General features: G+C 38.5%; 1 long non-coding RNA gene across 6 annotated transcripts in view; it reads left to right on the top strand.

The window, feature by feature from the left end:
* The window catches only part of LOC311608606, a 142,094-nt gene that overhangs the window by 72,642 nt on the left and 52,181 nt on the right, over positions 1–17,271 (top strand). For 5 of the 6 annotated variants that reach the window (XR_014783042.1, XR_014783043.1, XR_014783045.1 and 2 more), the window contains one exon: positions 16,622–16,829. The exons of the other annotated variant lie outside the window; for it this stretch is intronic. This is a non-coding gene — a long non-coding RNA (uncharacterized lncRNA). The remainder of the gene's footprint in view (positions 1–16,621; positions 16,830–17,271) is intronic. 6 annotated transcript variants of the gene reach the window in all.

Below are 17,271 nucleotides of genomic sequence, written 5' to 3'. Positions count from 1 at the left end.
TTGTAAGATTTCCATTTGAGGAAAAGAACTCTTAAGGTCACTCCAGTGTGAGTTGTGAGCACAGCATTGCTTCAGCATTGCAGGAGACTGACCCCACAATTAGCACCTGGGGATTCAAAGCAGGCACAGTCTCACCTACCTAGCTCTGGCCTGGATCCCTTGAACCATCAGCGAGGCTTAAGGCATCTGTAACGTAATGGCTGTCATCCTTTTTGCAGAGAGCAAGCTCCATTGGTTCACTTGTAAACTTAACAAGTTATTATTTTATTTTTAATTTTAATTGACAAATTATGGTTATTTATGCTATACAATGTGATATGTTGACACGTGCATATATTAAAGATGTCTAAATAAAGTAAATCAGCACCAACTCACTTTAAAGATCTCTACCTAACTAGGAAGTGGCAGGTGAGCATGCACCGAACACTGCTATGGAGAAGCAACAGGGAGAATGTGTTCAGTCTCATTGAGTTTGCATCCTTTTTTTTTCAGTATATCTCCTAGTCTGGCTCTCCAAACTTACAGATGCTGTTACCTTTTGAGGCAAACCATGAACACCTAATTTCAGAAAGAAACTGACATTCGATATGTTTCAGAGCAGTGGCACTGGTAGATGCTCCATTTCTTTGATGCCACTAAAACACTAGTTTGTAGAATCTGCTTTCCCATTTAAAAATTCACCTTAATTAAGGCTTTGTTCTTCATTAAAGTGGTTTTTTTACTTCTATAATTCTACCTGCTATGCTTTATAAAATCATTAAAACTTTTGTGCTTTTTAGTGGAAAATATCAATAACTGCCAATCTAGATTTAGCTTTATACAAGGAAAAAATCCCTTTATTTACAAATTGTTCCTCTTCTGATTTGCTGGGTAAGATTCAGGACTTACTCCATTTGGGCACCGCTGATTTGGAAGCCTTTCATGGGGCCCTTTCTCATCAAACCAGCAATTGCACTGAACCAGGGATAAAACTTTGTTCACTTCAGCACTCATCCCCGCTTTGAGACTGATTTCATTTTGCTCAGATGCAAGCATCCTTGCACAGCTGTGTAGGACACCTTTCCAAGAGCCATGACTAAGGAGAAAGAAAATATTTTCCCATTCGGTTGTAGCAACAAAAGGAAAAAAGGATAAATAAAAGCTTTTTCTCTTTTACTTTCTAAGCATGCTACCAGCAGTTTGACGCCACCCCTCCTGGGAGTCTGGCTCTAAACTGCACACCGTGGGCCGGCTGCCAACCCATTTTGTGCAGAAGTTTCATTGGCAGGAGTTTGCGCTGGCAAAGGACCCATTTCTTTCTCAACCTCGGGGTATTACAAGCTTCCTGTCGTATCTGGTTCATCTGATTCTCTGCGTATCACTCTGCCCTGACCAGAGCCACCTTTTAATCCACTTAGTGCCTGAAGGGGATACAACAAATCCTCCCATTATTCTATCTTATCACAAGCTGTCCTGCTACTCCTCTGCTTGAGAGCCCGTTGCTCTGATACTGGAGTTAGAAATGGTCACAGCACCAGTGTGGCTTATGCCCATCAGTGACTAGCTTACCCAGAAGTAAGATGTTGGTCTCCTCTGGATCCATCTCTTCTGCATCTTGGACTGGCATCATTCTGTTCAGACTGTAGTTTCTTTTATCTTCTTGTTTTTGGTAAGATATGAAATAAGTGTATTTTATGAAAAATGATTCTCGTATCTCCTTCATGTATTCATCACTTAATAACACAGTGGATTAGAACATGAACTCTGCAACTGAATGTAACTGTGGCTGATTTCTAGCCCTCTAGGTTTATTTTTATCTGTTATCTATCTATCTATCTATCTATCTATCTATCTATCTATCTATCATCTATCAATCTATCATCTATTTATCTATGATCTATTTCTGCATATCTATGTATGTATATATATATATCAAGAGACAGATTGGGAGGCAGGGAGGAGAGAAGGAACACCTGCCCGAGGAATTGGGTCAATTCACATATTACCTACAAACATGTCCTGGCCCTCTTCTAGGGGTACTGTTGATTGTGTTTTGTCTACCTTGTCCCATGATTCAACAGACTCTTTGTTTTGTTATTTATGGTGGAATTGCTTCATGGCCAAAAAGTCATATCCAATTTCTTTCTTCTTTGCCCCGCTCACAAGTGGGAGATACTATCAGCCCCAGGTGGTATGTTTTGCAGCCTCCTTGAGAGCAAACATGGCAAAGCATGGGCAGTGGTGAGCTCTGCACAGTGCACTCAAGACAGTGTTTGCTGTTGTATAAAAGAGAATAACATAAGATATGAGGTCATTCTCTAGTCTTTTCTTTTTGTTTTTTCCTTAATGGCACATGGAATTGGACTCAGGACCTCTTCTGTCTTAGGCAAGCTAATATCTCCAGCCAATAGAGACATTAGCTTTTTAAAGGCTTATGCATTAGTTCAATGTTTGGGGCCAAAGCAACTGCTTTTTTCCATGCAGCAATTTCTATGAAGACAACTGGCAAATGGGTAAAAATTATGAGGTAGGAAGACATAAAGACACGGAATCCTTGACAAACCACGTGATTCCTATCCTTTCTTGAGGCCGCTCAACTGTTGCTTGCCAAAGCAACAATAACAATTTGTATTAAGCCATTTAAAAGTGGAATCTCTGTTTCTTGGGGGAAGGCATAATTTCTTAATGAAATATTTAGATTATGTGAAGCATAAAAATACATAAATGAATTACATGACCTCAACTGATTCTGCAGAGACATGAATTGTCTCAGCATATGTCTGATTATTATATAATACAGCGAATGTTATATTTTATCTTGTGGTACAACAACTCAATTATTGCATTTGAACATATTATGACCTACATAAAAACATTTGTACTGGAGTTTTGAGAGTTGTACAAATAAAGAAGAATTTCTGTTTATGGATTCTGAGGACCTCTGTCCTTTCTGTGACAGGTTACAGCACTTTTCTGGATTTTAGTATTGCCACTCAGTCATTAATAAAGAGGGTTATAGAATACACTGCATGCCTCTGTGGGTCCTGGAAAATATGTTGATAAAAGTTCTCCTAAAATTTAAGAAATGGTGAGATTTTACATATGCGTGAATGTGTGTGTGTGTGTGTGTGTGTGTGTGTGTGTGCGTGCCTGTGTGTGTGTTTGTGCTGTTTTGTGCTTGTGAGCATGTGTATAGAGATCTCAGAAAAACTTGAAGGATTCAGTACTCTGTCTTCCCAACACAGCGTTACAGAGAGGTGTTCAGCTTGATGGGACATGTTGTCCCCAACCGAGACATCTTGCCAACAACAAGAAATTATTCTTAAAGAGGAGTTTCTCTCTCACTTTACTATTGAATTCACTCATACCAACTTTTTAAATGAGTTTTTTTTTTTTTAAGTATAGCAATTTTTTTTTACTTAAGTCAGTGTGGAAATCCAAATGAATGAAGGGTCAGAAATAAAATTGTGGATTCAGAGAAACATGCAAACAGAAAAAGAAGAATTTTAGTTGGAGTGTGAGAGTAGGAATAGTGGAAAAGAAGAGGAAGCCTTTACTTCACTGAAAGAAAAACAAGAAAATATACATAAAAATACAAAGTAAATGGTTGTTCAGAAAGCAGGAAAATAAGAACAACATCCCATGGGGAAGTCTGAGACTCCAAAAACTGTCCTTTCTTCCTAATGAGATACATATGTAAGTCTCTATAAATATGTGTTTGTTATGTGGTCAGTGTGTGTGTGTGTGTGTGTGTGTGTGTGTGTGTGTGTGTGTGTGTGTGTGTGTTCTATGTTGGCATGGGGTTTGTTTGTGGAGAGACAGAGCAAAGAAAAGCATACTGGGATGGTGTGCCCCAGGTTCCTCTTTCTTCAATATGTCTACACATAAAAGGAACAGTGTACATACATAGCCTTGGAGCCTAATTGCACTTTAAGCTATCTTGGACTTTCTGACACTCTTTTATTGACCAACATAATTTTCATGTTCATGCAAAATGTAACACTTAAGAATGTTCGCTGAAGCATTACATGTTAAAATTAAATTTTGAAACAATTAAATTTTCAATAGAAAGTGGATAGTTTACAAAGTCATAGTAAACATATATCTATTAACATAATTGGGATGAAATTATGTATTTTTATTAAATAATGCCTACGATGCACAAAGTCAACAATATTACAATTTGGAAAATAATTAGCATAAGTTTACACACAGAGATGTGTTTAAATGTTATGATATGTGTATGTTAAACACATACATGAAAATCTACGTGCAAGTTCATTAAGAATTTTGCACAAGTGACTTTTTTTCTATTTAAATTCTAGTTTCATCATTTCCAGATACTTTTTTCTATCTTTGTATTGATTATTAAGGTGGTAGGCATGCATCAAGACATTTCTGAGTGAAAGTACAAAAAAAAACAGATACTAATCATTCTACTGAGCAAAGACACCCTTTGTATCTTAGGTCTGCTCCATGCGTGGTTTATCATGCACAGTTTAAACTCAGTGCTTCTCTGCCCTGTAAACATTTGGATTTTGCAGATCTAACATCGTATCATCTGCAAATAATTACTTTGCCTTTTCCTCTCCAAGTTTCACCATCTAACCTTACTCCAGTGTTTGATGATAATGGTGTCTTCCCATGGCTGTAGGTCAAGGCCCACGTTGTCTTTGGACCAGAATGGATGCTTTTCATTGTGTTGAGGAACGGCCTTCATTTCAGTGCATTAAAAACCTTACCCTGCCTAATGATTCATGGATTTTGTTGGAGTCTTTTGGGGGAATCTAATGGAAAAGATTATATAGTATTTTTCTTTAACTTTACCATGTGACACATTTTATTACTGGATCTCATCTTGATTAATGGCTTGATTCTGCGAAGAAAGACCATTTTGATGTAGTCTGTTTAGGGTTTGGCCTCTATGAGGTCATAAAGAGTTGGATATACAGAGTTCGTTTCTGTATTTCTTGTCAGCTTTTATTTTCAGAGTCATTATTGTGTTATAAAGTGACTTTTGCAATCTTCCTTTACACTACACTTCCTTAAGCTACAATGTTTTTCAGTAATTTTTTATAGCAGAGGCATTATCTGTTTCTTAAAAACTTGGACAAGTCAAGTGAAGGAGAATCTGTCTCTGGAGATGCTTTTGTGTTTGTGATAAGTTTTTGACAGTTTGGAACATTTGCTTCATTACTTTTCCGTTTTAAACACTGTTGAATTCATTTGGTTCCTTGTATTCTTTACTTTGCTGGGGAAAGGGCATGTGAGTCACTAGAAAATAAAGTTTACTGAAGAGAGCTATACCTAGAAAGATGGTAGAGTTTCAATTCTATTGTAAAGAAATAGAAAGATAAGGATTGGGATTTAGACTTTACAAGAATAATGTGAATTAATATGTAGATAACAATTTTGTAGTTCACAGTGATGGATTATTGGTAGCAATGAAAGTTGGATATCAGCCGACACAGCATTAATTCTTAGAATTTCGTTGTTTTCTAAGGTGTTTTTGAGGGAGACTATATTTGTCATGGATAATAATATCAATTAAATATCAGTGATGCCAGCACCTCCAGAAACTGAATTCAGCATGATACACAGTTAGCTCTTATTCAGAACCTTTTCTTTGTCTCTTCAAGCACACTAAAATTAGAAACTTGTGATGTAAGGGAAGGATATAAAAATGCAATAGTGTAGGAGTCTGAAAGTTTCAAAAACATTAAACTTTGGTCTGTGTGGAACTAGAAAATATGATGTGCAAACACGATGAAATCCATTTTTAAATAATGAATATACAATAAGAAGTTTATGATATGCATAAAAGAAACCATATGTTATAGATTCTGCTTCTGTTTCTTGTCCCCTATCTCATAATGAGTTCATTTCATATATCATAATAGTTGAAAAAATTATTTTTAAAATATGCCATTGAATCTATGTTATAATTGTTTTCACCACTGTATTTATTAAAATTTATTTCTCCTTTAACATTACATAGCACTTCTAGTAAGATACTTTATTTGTACACATCTACCAGGAGGAATTAAATGCCATATTTATAGAAGTAGAAAATCACTGAACAAAATTATGAGATTCAATGATTTATAGATAAAGCAAATTCACTTTGTTAATGTGTTTCAATTACCTAAGGCTATTTATTCCTGAAGATATCCATGTTTTTGCATACTCCATAGCACTCATGTATATGAAAATCAGGGTGGTGTTTACACATATCATGAAGAATTGAACTACAATATGACCCAGCTGGATCACTTCTGGGTATATATACCTGAAGGGACATAATTAAGTATATCACAGAGATATATGCTCAAAAACGTTCAAAACCATCAAATTGTGGAATAAGCCTAGATGGCCAACATTAAAGAAACAGATGCTTAAAATATGCACCTATGAAATATTTCACCACAGTGTACAGTGATACACATATATGAATGTATCATGGAACACATAATTCTATAATGTAAGTATGCATTCATAAAATTACTGTTATGTCTTCTGTCTCAATATCTTATAATGAGGAAATTATATAGAACTATTGACATATAACGATTGGTTTTATCCAATATGAGACAAGATAAAGTTATGTATATTGTGACTAACATACATAAATATTACTGGAAACGAGAAAACCTTTTAAGCACCTGATATTACAACAAAAGTGAGTATGGGCAGCTTTGTACATGGTCTTTTCCCAACAGTTTTGCATACAATCTTGATTTTTTTCAAAGAAAGGGTTTCTCTGTGTAGCCTAGGCTGTCCTAGAATTCACCTTGTACATCAGATTTTTTATCAAACTCAGAGATCTGCCACCTGAGTGCTGGGATTAAAGTCATGTGTCACCACCACCCCACTGCAATCTTCATATTTTTCTATCCCTAACTTTTTTATTAAAGGTGTTAATGGCCTACATAAAGTTGGTACCTCAGTGATAACTTCTCTCCTAACATGTATGATAACATGGACACAATACTCAGCAACACACACATGTGTGTGCACGCACACACATGTGTGCACACAGACACAAAACATTCATGCATGCACATACACACGTGCATGTACACACACACATGCACGCATGCACGCACACGCACACACACAGAAAGTGATTTAAAGTTATAAATGTCAAATCCAGGCAGTGTGGTGCACACCTTTAATCTCAGCACTCAGGAGGCAGAAGCATGCAGATCTGCGAGTTTGAGGCCAGCCTGGTCTAAGAAGTGAGTTCCAGGACAGCGGGATTTACACATTTTATATCAAATAAAATGTTTTATTCTGATAGGATGTATACTCACTTATCTCTTTGTCCTATTCTTTTAAGACAAATGGCATCAGAGGTTTCAATTCTCGTGGCCTTTGCCTTAATGTCAACTACAAAAACATTATTAGATTTTTCTTAGATAAAGTATGCAATAAATGTGAAAAAAATCAACTGAAAATTTTCTTCATTGTTCAGCTTTCTTGTTTTGTATTTTATTTTTTTATGTTGCAAAGATTTTTTATTTATTTTTATTAATTTATTCATATTACATCTAAATTGTTAGCCCATCCCTTGTAACCTCCCATTCCTCCCTCCCTCCCACTTCCCTCCCTACTCCCTTCCCCTATGTCCTCCCCCTGTATATGCTCATAGGTTATCGAGTCTCTTCTTGGTGACCTAATATCCTTCCTCTGAGTGCCACCAGGCCTCCCCATCCAAGGGACATGGTCCAATATGGGGCACCAGAGTTTGTGTGAGACTTTAGGTGTGAGAAGCCTGCGAGAATGAGGAAATAGAAGGATCCAGAGGGTCCTGGAAAACTACAGGCGGGTCGGGGCCCTGGGGTCTTCCTCAAACTATGGCACCAGCCAAGGAAAATATAGGCAGTAAACCTCGAACCCCTACCCAGTCTAGCCGATGGACAGGACATTCTCCACTGTTAAGTGGAGAAGGAGATCTGACTTTCATTGTTCAGCTTTCTAAATAAAATTGTGGTGACTGGCCTTTAACACACACACACACACACACTTCACAATTGTGTTCTGTACACTCTCTTCTTACTGTTCACCTCACTCTTCTTCAGCAGTGCACTTTGGTCTAATGTCTGTCTGCTGCAGTGTCGAGACAGTACTGCGGATTGAACTCAAAGCCCATTAGGGTGGAGACGTTCTCGGTGTAGAATTGTTTGATAGAGACCCAAAGTGTGTTTTTATAGATTAGTTTCATAGTACCCATACATCTGTGTGTGTGTGTGTGTGTGTGTGTGTGTGTGTGTGTGTGTGTGTGTGTGTGATTGTAAATGAATCCTGGAGTTTTGGACACACACAGAAACAAAGAAACAGTTAAGGAAGAGGATACGGTGAGAAAGAGAAAGAAGAGAGACACAGAGGCGAGAGAGAGATATAGGAACATGATGCTTTTGAAAGTAGCTTTGTTGACAAGTGAAAAGTTTATCAAGGTGGTTCTACTGTCTATTTGTTGCGGAACAAAAGTGGTTGCAAACCCAGCAATGGCTGGTTCTGAGAGGCACTGCCACTTTTAACAACCTACACTAACTGTATTTAAACAGTATGGTTCCTTATTTTTGTGTTTCTAAACATCCCTGATATGTGATTGCAAATTCATTGATTTGGTTACCAACCCTGGGGACTTTCTTCTTTTTATCTAGAAATGAATTGTAAGACTTTTGTTAAGATCCAATTCAAGCATGCATTTTTCTCTACGGCGTTGCTTCCTAACAGACACTCAAAATCAGTGATATCGACAGCAGGCTTGCACTGACAGCTGAATTTAAAATAGAAGATAAACAAGCAGCATGGATTATATATTTCTGTAAGCAACTCAAGCCATAAATTTACAATGGTTATATAATAAAAACAAGTGGCCAAGTGGAAATATTCTTTATTTGCTTATAAATTAGTTTGATGCAGCATTTTTCTCTATAGTAGCAATACAGTATAATATTTGGAAATTGAGTGTTTTAACTAATGTACTAATATTGTATTTTAGACATCTGACTAAATTTTTAGGGCCTTCTTTTCCTCATTTGTGAAAAATTATTAAAATGTATGTGTTTTGTAAGTAGCAAAGCAATTAATTATAAGCAATATTCCATTTAGATAGCAGTTATTTACTCTAAAAGCGTTAAGTTAATATTTAGATTTTTTTCATAACTTAATAATTATTTCCCAGTTGTGGTTGGTTCTTTATAATCTGGTAAATATTGAGTCAAGAATTTTGTTTAACTGTGACCACATACCTGCAATATAATTTCAAAAGTACATACTAGTGCCTTGTAGGTGTGAAAATATTGATCAGAAATATTTACTTAATATGGGTTAATTTTATTAAGAATGTAGTGAATTTATGTGGTGCAGAGGATGCCTTTAAGTCAGAATAATTGACACATTACTGACTTTTGTATATTAGGAGTAGGTTTCTTCAGACTTCTTTAATTACAGGAGTCTCCTAGTTGGATAGTTAGGTAGGTTTCTTGCAAATGCTATGCTTACACCTATTTTAGATTTTTCTGAATAAAAATTTGACATTCTTACCTTAGTCTGTGTTACTTTACAATAAATGTATTTTTTTCTGAGGATGTTCTAAGATCAGGGGTTCTAGGTAAGAAATGGAGAAGTAAAACATAATGTAATTATAAACATGAATCAATGTGATTATTGATATGAATTACTGATTGATTTTAAAACCTTTAAAGTAGATGCTACAAAGAGTAGAAAAAGAAGTAAAATATATTTAAAAATAAGACGACCTTCTAATTAACGATCTCTTTGAACTTAATAGGAAAACTTAGATTTGGTGAATTCTTTCAGCAAAGTGGCAGTGCCCAATTTTAGTATTCAAAAGCCAATTGCTGCTTGTATCCTAAACACAAACTGGCCAAAAAACCAAAACAAAAAAAGCTAAGAAAAGTATTCCATTTGCAATAACATCAGAACTACATCTCAGCAAGGCGCTAAAAGACTTCCACAATGGAAACTTTAAGATAACTAAGAAAAAATTCAAAGACAACACTAGAAAGTGGAAAGATCTCCCCTGCGCAGGGACAGGCAGATTGAGCATGGTTAAAACGGTTATTGTACCAAAGCAATCTGCAGACTCAGTACAATGCTCTGCAAATTTCAAATGGCAGTTTTCGTACAACTAGAAAGACAATCCTGAAGTTCACACAGAACACAAGGAAGATGAACAATTCTAAGCAGAAAGAACTACTTAATCTACAGTTACCTAAAGCTCCGGGAACACCGTGGAAGGGGAGGTTGGGAGGCTGGAAGCGTCGGGGGAACAGGGAGTTTTCTGCAAGAATGTGTCTCCTAAGAATGGTAGACCCTTCAGTCATAAAGTCTCAGCAACATGGCTAAATTACCTGATGCTTGTTGGAGTAATAATTCAGTGTTCCAATGACTTATTTGTCCGTGTGCTTAGAAAGAAAAATCATGAGCATTGTGACTTCTCACTAAGTATGAACTACTGTATTCCATCAGAGTAAGAGCTTTCCAAAAATGGGTTTTTGGCTCCCTCACCTCTCTGTCATTTCGGAGAGGAGTTCGTATTACCTTAATCAACACTACAGAATTAAAGCACTGTTGTTACGTATCAATAATTTTACACAATTAATAGCATTGTCTTAACCAAATATAAGTACAAACAGTGCTATCCATCCAGTTCCCTAATGGTCATTTTAGCACACACACACACACACACACACAAATCTATGGCAAGACTTATGCTCTGGCTCTATTCTCCTCACAAGTATACTTTGGAGAGGTTGTCTAGGCATGAGGGAGAGTTAAAGAGGACTTTATAGAGATGGAGTTTAGCCTCAGTTCTCAAATAAATCCTATCCAGGAGGTCCAAAAGGGGAGGGAATATTAAGGTCAAGTCATGAAAAATATTTATGCTAACTCAAGTTAAACTTAATCTTGTACACTTAGTTTTCTGTCTTCTAAGTCCGTTTCACTTGTCTATTATGGCTAGGTCATATAGAGTATTAATATGTGAGGAAACAGTGAAAACTATGACCATGCTAGGTTAATAATTGAGACTTCAAATTAACAATTTTAACTAAACAAAAATTATTTATGATAAAAATCAATCTTAAATCCTACAATTGAAAATATATATATATATATGAGAGCCAGGCTGAGTGGTGCGTGCCTGTAATCCTCTCACTCAGGAGGCAGATGTAGGCAGATCTCTGTGAGTTCAAGGCCACCCTGGTCTACAAAGTGAGTCCTGGACTGCCAAGGCTACACAGAGAAAGTCTGTCTCAAAAACAAAAAGAAAATTACGTGTGTGTGTGTGTGTGTGTGTGTGTGTGTGTGTGTGTGTGTTTAAGGTCTTGTAGCCTCATGTGTGTGGCATATACATGTGTGCACACATCTGTGCACACACTCACTTGTGTGTGGCAGGTGGCTAGTGGTTGACGCGGATATCCTTCTCCTTTGCTCTTTGCCTTATTCCTTAGAGACGGGGCCTCTCCCTGACGCTGGAACTTGCTATTAACAGTTGTACTTACTGGCTGTAGGGTCAACCTCTGTGTCTAACCTTGCAGTGCTGGATCACAGACCCGGCTGCTATGGGGGTGCTGGCCGTCCTGAGTCACGCCCCCATCCTGCTCCAGAAAGTACTTCATTTACTAAACCATCTCTCCAATCGAGGACTCGTTGTTCTGTAATTTACTTCTTGTTCTTTGTAGCATATTATAGCTTTATTTCCAGAATAAAGAATAACTTGACTTCTATTACTTGCCCTATTGTTTCCTTCTTTCTTTTTTTTTTTTTTTTACTTCACTGTAGCCCTTACTACCATGAATTTCCATTTCCAGCATATAACCTATTCCATTTTTTTTTGTTTTTTTTTAAACATGTTTATTTACTTACTCACTTTACATCACGATCCTAGGCCCCTCCCTCTTCTCTTCCAGTTCCCACCTCGTCCCCTTATCCTCCTTCCACTTCTCCTTAGAAAAAGGTGAGCCCCACCCAAGCCACCAACCCACCCCAGCACAATGGGCCACATCACAACTGAGCACATCCTCCTCCTCTGAGACTAGGCAGGCGGCCCTACCAGGCGGAGGTGATCAAAAAGCAGGTAGCAGAGTCCATGGCAGAGACAGTCTCTGAATTCTTAGTACTGTTTTTCTTAAACAAACACTACTATTCCATGTTGATGTCATCATGCTAAAGTGGCATCTTTTGCAGAACTGACCACTCTCCTGTCAGATTGTATCATGACATTTAATCCTTCCTATTTCTCACCGTGCCTGCTTAGGTTGCATGTAGTGAACTTGTGTAAACAGTGGACCAGGAGTATGTTAATTGCTCTCTACTGTATTCTCCCCCCTTTATTCTCCATCCTCTCTTATTCCTTGTGTGGGATAGATGGCGAGGTTCCTGCAGAGCAGAGTCAGTAGGGCAGGAAGGCAGTGTCCCTCTGCTCCGCTTTCCTGCTTGGTGCAGCAGGTGTCCCTGAGCACAGGCAGCCCAGAGGACTCCAGCTCTCAGCCAGCAGACGGTTTGCACTGTAGTGAAAGCCGTCAACCCTCTTGTTCCATCAGCACTGGCAGTAATCATGAGGTCTTGCTGGTCTGTCTTCGTTTTATTTTATTCTTACACAGGCCCCATTGCTGAATCTCTTTACTTGAAATATCTAGGGAGCATTCTGCTTCAAAGGGCTCAGAAATTGCAGACCTTAAACCCAAGAATGCTAAGACTGTAGGATATTTAAAATTGTAAACATATTAAGAATATGTCATCTGTGTGTGCATTTTTTACCTCAGTGTCCCTCACATTGCACTCACAGGACTATTTCTGACTGTGAAACAAGTTAGAAACATTTACCTCTCTAGAAATAGGTATCTCTCGAGAAAATAGTGGGTGTGAAGATATTATATTTACTATTATAGATTTCTCTCTTTTAACTTCCAATGTGGCTTTATTTTCTCATACTTAAAATTTTTCCCTAGTTGCTGGTTAAGGGCTACTATTCTCCAGCTTTTCAGGCTGCTGCCAAAATGTTACTTTGATTCACAAAGGCTGTACTGAATTTTTAAGAGTTAAACTGGGTTATAAAATCTGCAATCAATAGGGAAATTTTATGTTTACAACATTCATTTTAATATTAACAGCAGAAAGGAAAAAAATTCTTGGGGTGACAGGAATGGTAATTATCCTACTTAATATTATATAACTGTATGCGTATTCAAAATGAATACATTATACATTCTGTGTGTACCAGTACTATCTGTCAATTGAAAATGTCAGAATAAAGATTTTTAAAAGACTTTTAACTGTATTTGTAGTCTATTGCAAATGTAGAATCTTTCTTATATGTAAAGGAAAGAAAGATCAATAAAACGCTCCATAATGATACTCTGCTACGTGCCTAGCATCAGTGCCTGGACCGGCCTTCACCAGAAAGGCTTCCTCCAGCACCTGATGGGAGCAGATACAGAGCCGCGTACTCAAACACCATGTGGAGCTTGAGAGACTCTAGAAGAGGGGAAGAAAGACTGTAGGTCACCAGGAGAACACAGCCCACAGAGCTCCTGCGTAGGGCTCCCTGGGCTCACAGAGACCAAAGCAGCAACCAATGAACCTGCATGGATGTACACTAGGTGCCCTGAGTGCATGCTGAGGTGTTACACTAGGTGCCCTGAGTGCATGCTGAGGTGTTACACTAGGTGCCCTGAGTGCATGCTGAGATGTTACACTAGGTGCCCTGAGTGCATGCTGTGGTGTTACACTAGGTGCCCTGAGTGCATGCTGAGGTGTTACACTAGGTGGCCTGAGTGCATGCTGAGGTGTTACACTAGGTGCCCTGAGTGCATGCTGAGGTGTTACACTAGGTGCTGAGTGCATGCTGAGGTGTTACACTAGGTGCCCTGAGTGCATGCTGAGGTGTTACACTAGGTGCCCTGAGTGCATGCTGAGGTGTTACACTAGGTGCCCTGAGTGCATGCTGAGGTGTTACACTAGGTGCCCTGAGTGCATGCTGAGGTGTTACACTAGGTGCCCTGAGTGCATGCTGAGGTGTTACACTAGGTGCTGAGTGCATGCTGAGGTGTTACACTAGGTGCCCTGAGTGCATGCTGAGGTGTTACACTAGGTGCTGAGTGCATGCTGAGGTGTTACACTAGGTGCCCTGAGTGCATGCTGAGGTGTTACACTAGGTGCCCTGAGTGCATGCTGAGGTGTTACACTAGGTGCCCTGAGTGCATGCTGAGGTGTTACACTAGGTGCCCTGAGTGCATGCTGAGGTGTTACACTAGGTGCCCTGAGTGCATGCTGAGGTGTTACACTAGGTGCCCTGAGTGCATGCTGTGGTGTTACACTAGGTGCCCTGAGTGCATGCTGAGGTGTTACACTAGGTGGCCTGAGTGCATGCTGAGGTGTTACACTAGGTGCCCTGAGTGCATGCTGTGGTGTTACACTAGGTGCCCTTCCTACTGGGTTTCCTTGTCCAGCCTTGATGTGAGGGTTTGTGTCTAGTCTTATTTCATCTTGTCATGCAGTAGATGTGGAAGAGAGGGGAGGTGCAGGTGGAGTGGGAAAAGTGGATCGGGGAAGGCTGCGGGGAGGAGGCAGAATGTGGAGCTTGATTGGCCTGATTGGCTGGCCAGCAAGACCCCCAGAATGCCCCTGCCTCCACCCCCAGAGTACTGTAGTTAAAACATGTACATCTCCACATCTGGCTTTTAAATGAGCACTACATGTTAAAACTCTCAGACACTTCTCAGTGTCCTGTTGTAAAATAAATATTTTATCACCAATGATGCAAGCAATATTTATTTTTATGTTGTTTCAAAGTACAAGAAAGTTAATTGTTGCTCTCACTAGAATGTGTTTTCTAGTTTTGCCATGCAATTTGATCATTCAGTTCTTTCAATTGTCATTCATTAAACTTAAGACTTTGGTAATTTGATTACCAAAAAATTAAAAAGAGCTCCATATTCTAAAATAAAGTTTTGCCATTTTCTTATCCATGCTCCCAAATGTTACTGGTGGGAAAAAAAAAAGAATCATTCAAATTCAAACTCAGGTATGTTAATATTTGAGTCTTCAGTCTGTACCTGTAGTATTTTTCCACATGCTGATATCCTGACCTTTTGTTGTACCAATAAAAATGGTCTTTTGCTAGTTACTAAAGATGGATTTTAGTTGTTCCAATGCCTTGAGAGGGAAATTATGGTCAATAAGCTTCCTAATTAGCTCAGTCTTTTAAATTACAGCATTAGTAATTGACCAATATAAATGGCTAAGAATCCAGGCTTTAAAATGAGATAACCTGGGTTAGAATCTTGCTTTTATCACTTACTCTCTGTGTGACATTGGGAAGTTAATTAAACTTTTATTTTCTTATCTATAAGATAGGAATAATAATGACGCTAACATAAAGCAGTTTCTGTGAGGCATAATTGAAGTATGGCATGCAAAACTCTTTCAACAATGCCCAACACACAGTACATGTATGGACATTATTTTGTGACTGTTACTATTTTTTTAATTTATTCATTTATTATTTGTAAGTATTCTGAGCTGGGTGGTGGTGGCGCACCCCTTTAATCCCAGCACTTGGGAGGCAGAGGCAGGCGGATCGCTGTGAGTTAGAGGCCAGCCTGGTCTACAAAGGGAGTCCAGGACAGCCAAGGCTACACAGAGAAACCCTGTCTCAGAAATAAAAAAGTATTCTGGCAATTGCTTAGAATTGAACTCAGGACTTTTGAAAGAGCAGTGTTCTTAAGCTCTGAGCCATCTCTCCAACCTCCTGTTATTATTATTTTAATAGAATTATTAATGTTTTGGTCTTAACAATTAAATTGTAAGTTCTTAACAATGAGAAGAGAGTAGTTTGATTAAAAACTTGGTTAAAATAAAAACATTTTCTCTAAAAAAAAAAAAAAGAATACGTTCTTTTTAAAAGTGAGAATAAAAAGGAACTGGAAGAAATGACGAAAAAAAAAAAAGAAAAGAAAAGAAAAAGAAAACGTATGTCATTATATCATGAGACACTTCCAATAGTAGGTACAGGAGGCAAAACACCAATTTTAGAAAAATTCACCTGAATATACACCGATGGTTTTGGAGATTGTGAGTAAGTGTGGTTAAGGAGTCTAGATTTAATGTGGTCATGCTATATGTACATGTCAAAATATCATACTAAGCATACATAAGATGCATTTGATACATAAAATGCATGCATGGTAGTTAAAAAAAATTAAAATGAAAACAGGCCACAGAGGAAGGCTGTATGTGTCGATTCAAACTTTCTAGAAGTCATATTTTAAAAGTTAAAAGCAAAACATGTAAATTGGTTTTGATAGTATATTTTGTTTGACCCTCTATACTTAAAAGTCATTTTTCAACAGGTGTAATAAATATCACAATCACTGATGAAACTTTTTACCTTCTTTTTGCATTTGCCTCTTTGAAATCCAACAGCCTTACACTTGAAGCACATTTCCCTGAAGACCAGCCAGGTAATCAGGGTTTCCGTAGCCAGAGCAGAGACGTTTGTATTGGGCAGCAGAGCTGTGCGCTTGCTAAGTACTGGGTGCTCAGGGTCAGAATGCGGAGACTTTCCTCTGAGGTTCCCCTGGCCCATCGTTTATTATTTATTCCCCAGCCTGCTTCACCCATCTCTGAGGATTCTGTTTCTTTGGAACTGGGAACACCCAAGCTCTTCTGCAGTGTCTCCATGAAGCACCTCAGAATGGATTTCTTTGTGAAGACCAGAAGAAAGCTCTGTTTCCAACACTCCCCACCAAAGCACGATGGGTACCCAGAGGCCAGGGTTCTTGCTATCACTGAGTCTGACTAACAGCAGCTGGCAGGTGAGTGACTGACCTCTATTGCCCTCAGACCGCAACCTCTAGCTAGGGTGCTCACTCTGTGGTCCTGCCACACATGGCCCTTTTCTGACACCGTGGTTGTTTTGGTGTGAGGTGTGACTCAGGCTTGGTTGCAACTCCACCACTTTGAAGATCACTTTCACAAAGACCCCCATGTGGGCTACTCTGGAGTACAGTCCTCAACTGATCCATACTTTCGATCACAAACTGCATCTCAGTAAACAGGTGCTTATATGTGTTAATTCCTGTCCGCCCATGGCACCTTACTTTCATGCTGATAATCTGTGGCTTGCGTTACAAAAATATTCTCAGTTGTGTGGTGATAAATCTAAGAAGTAATTGCTGCTGGGCTTAAATCATACGATGCAATGATACATTCTTTTTTTTTTTTTTCTTTAAATCCACCTTACATCCTGACTGTGGC

The sequence above is a fragment of the Acomys minous genome (genome assembly GCF_964271855.1).
Source record: "Acomys minous genome assembly, chromosome: 11".
Classification (NCBI taxonomy): Eukaryota; Metazoa; Chordata; class Mammalia; order Rodentia; family Muridae; genus Acomys; species Acomys minous.
This window is presented reverse-complemented; position numbering and strand designations above follow the sequence as displayed.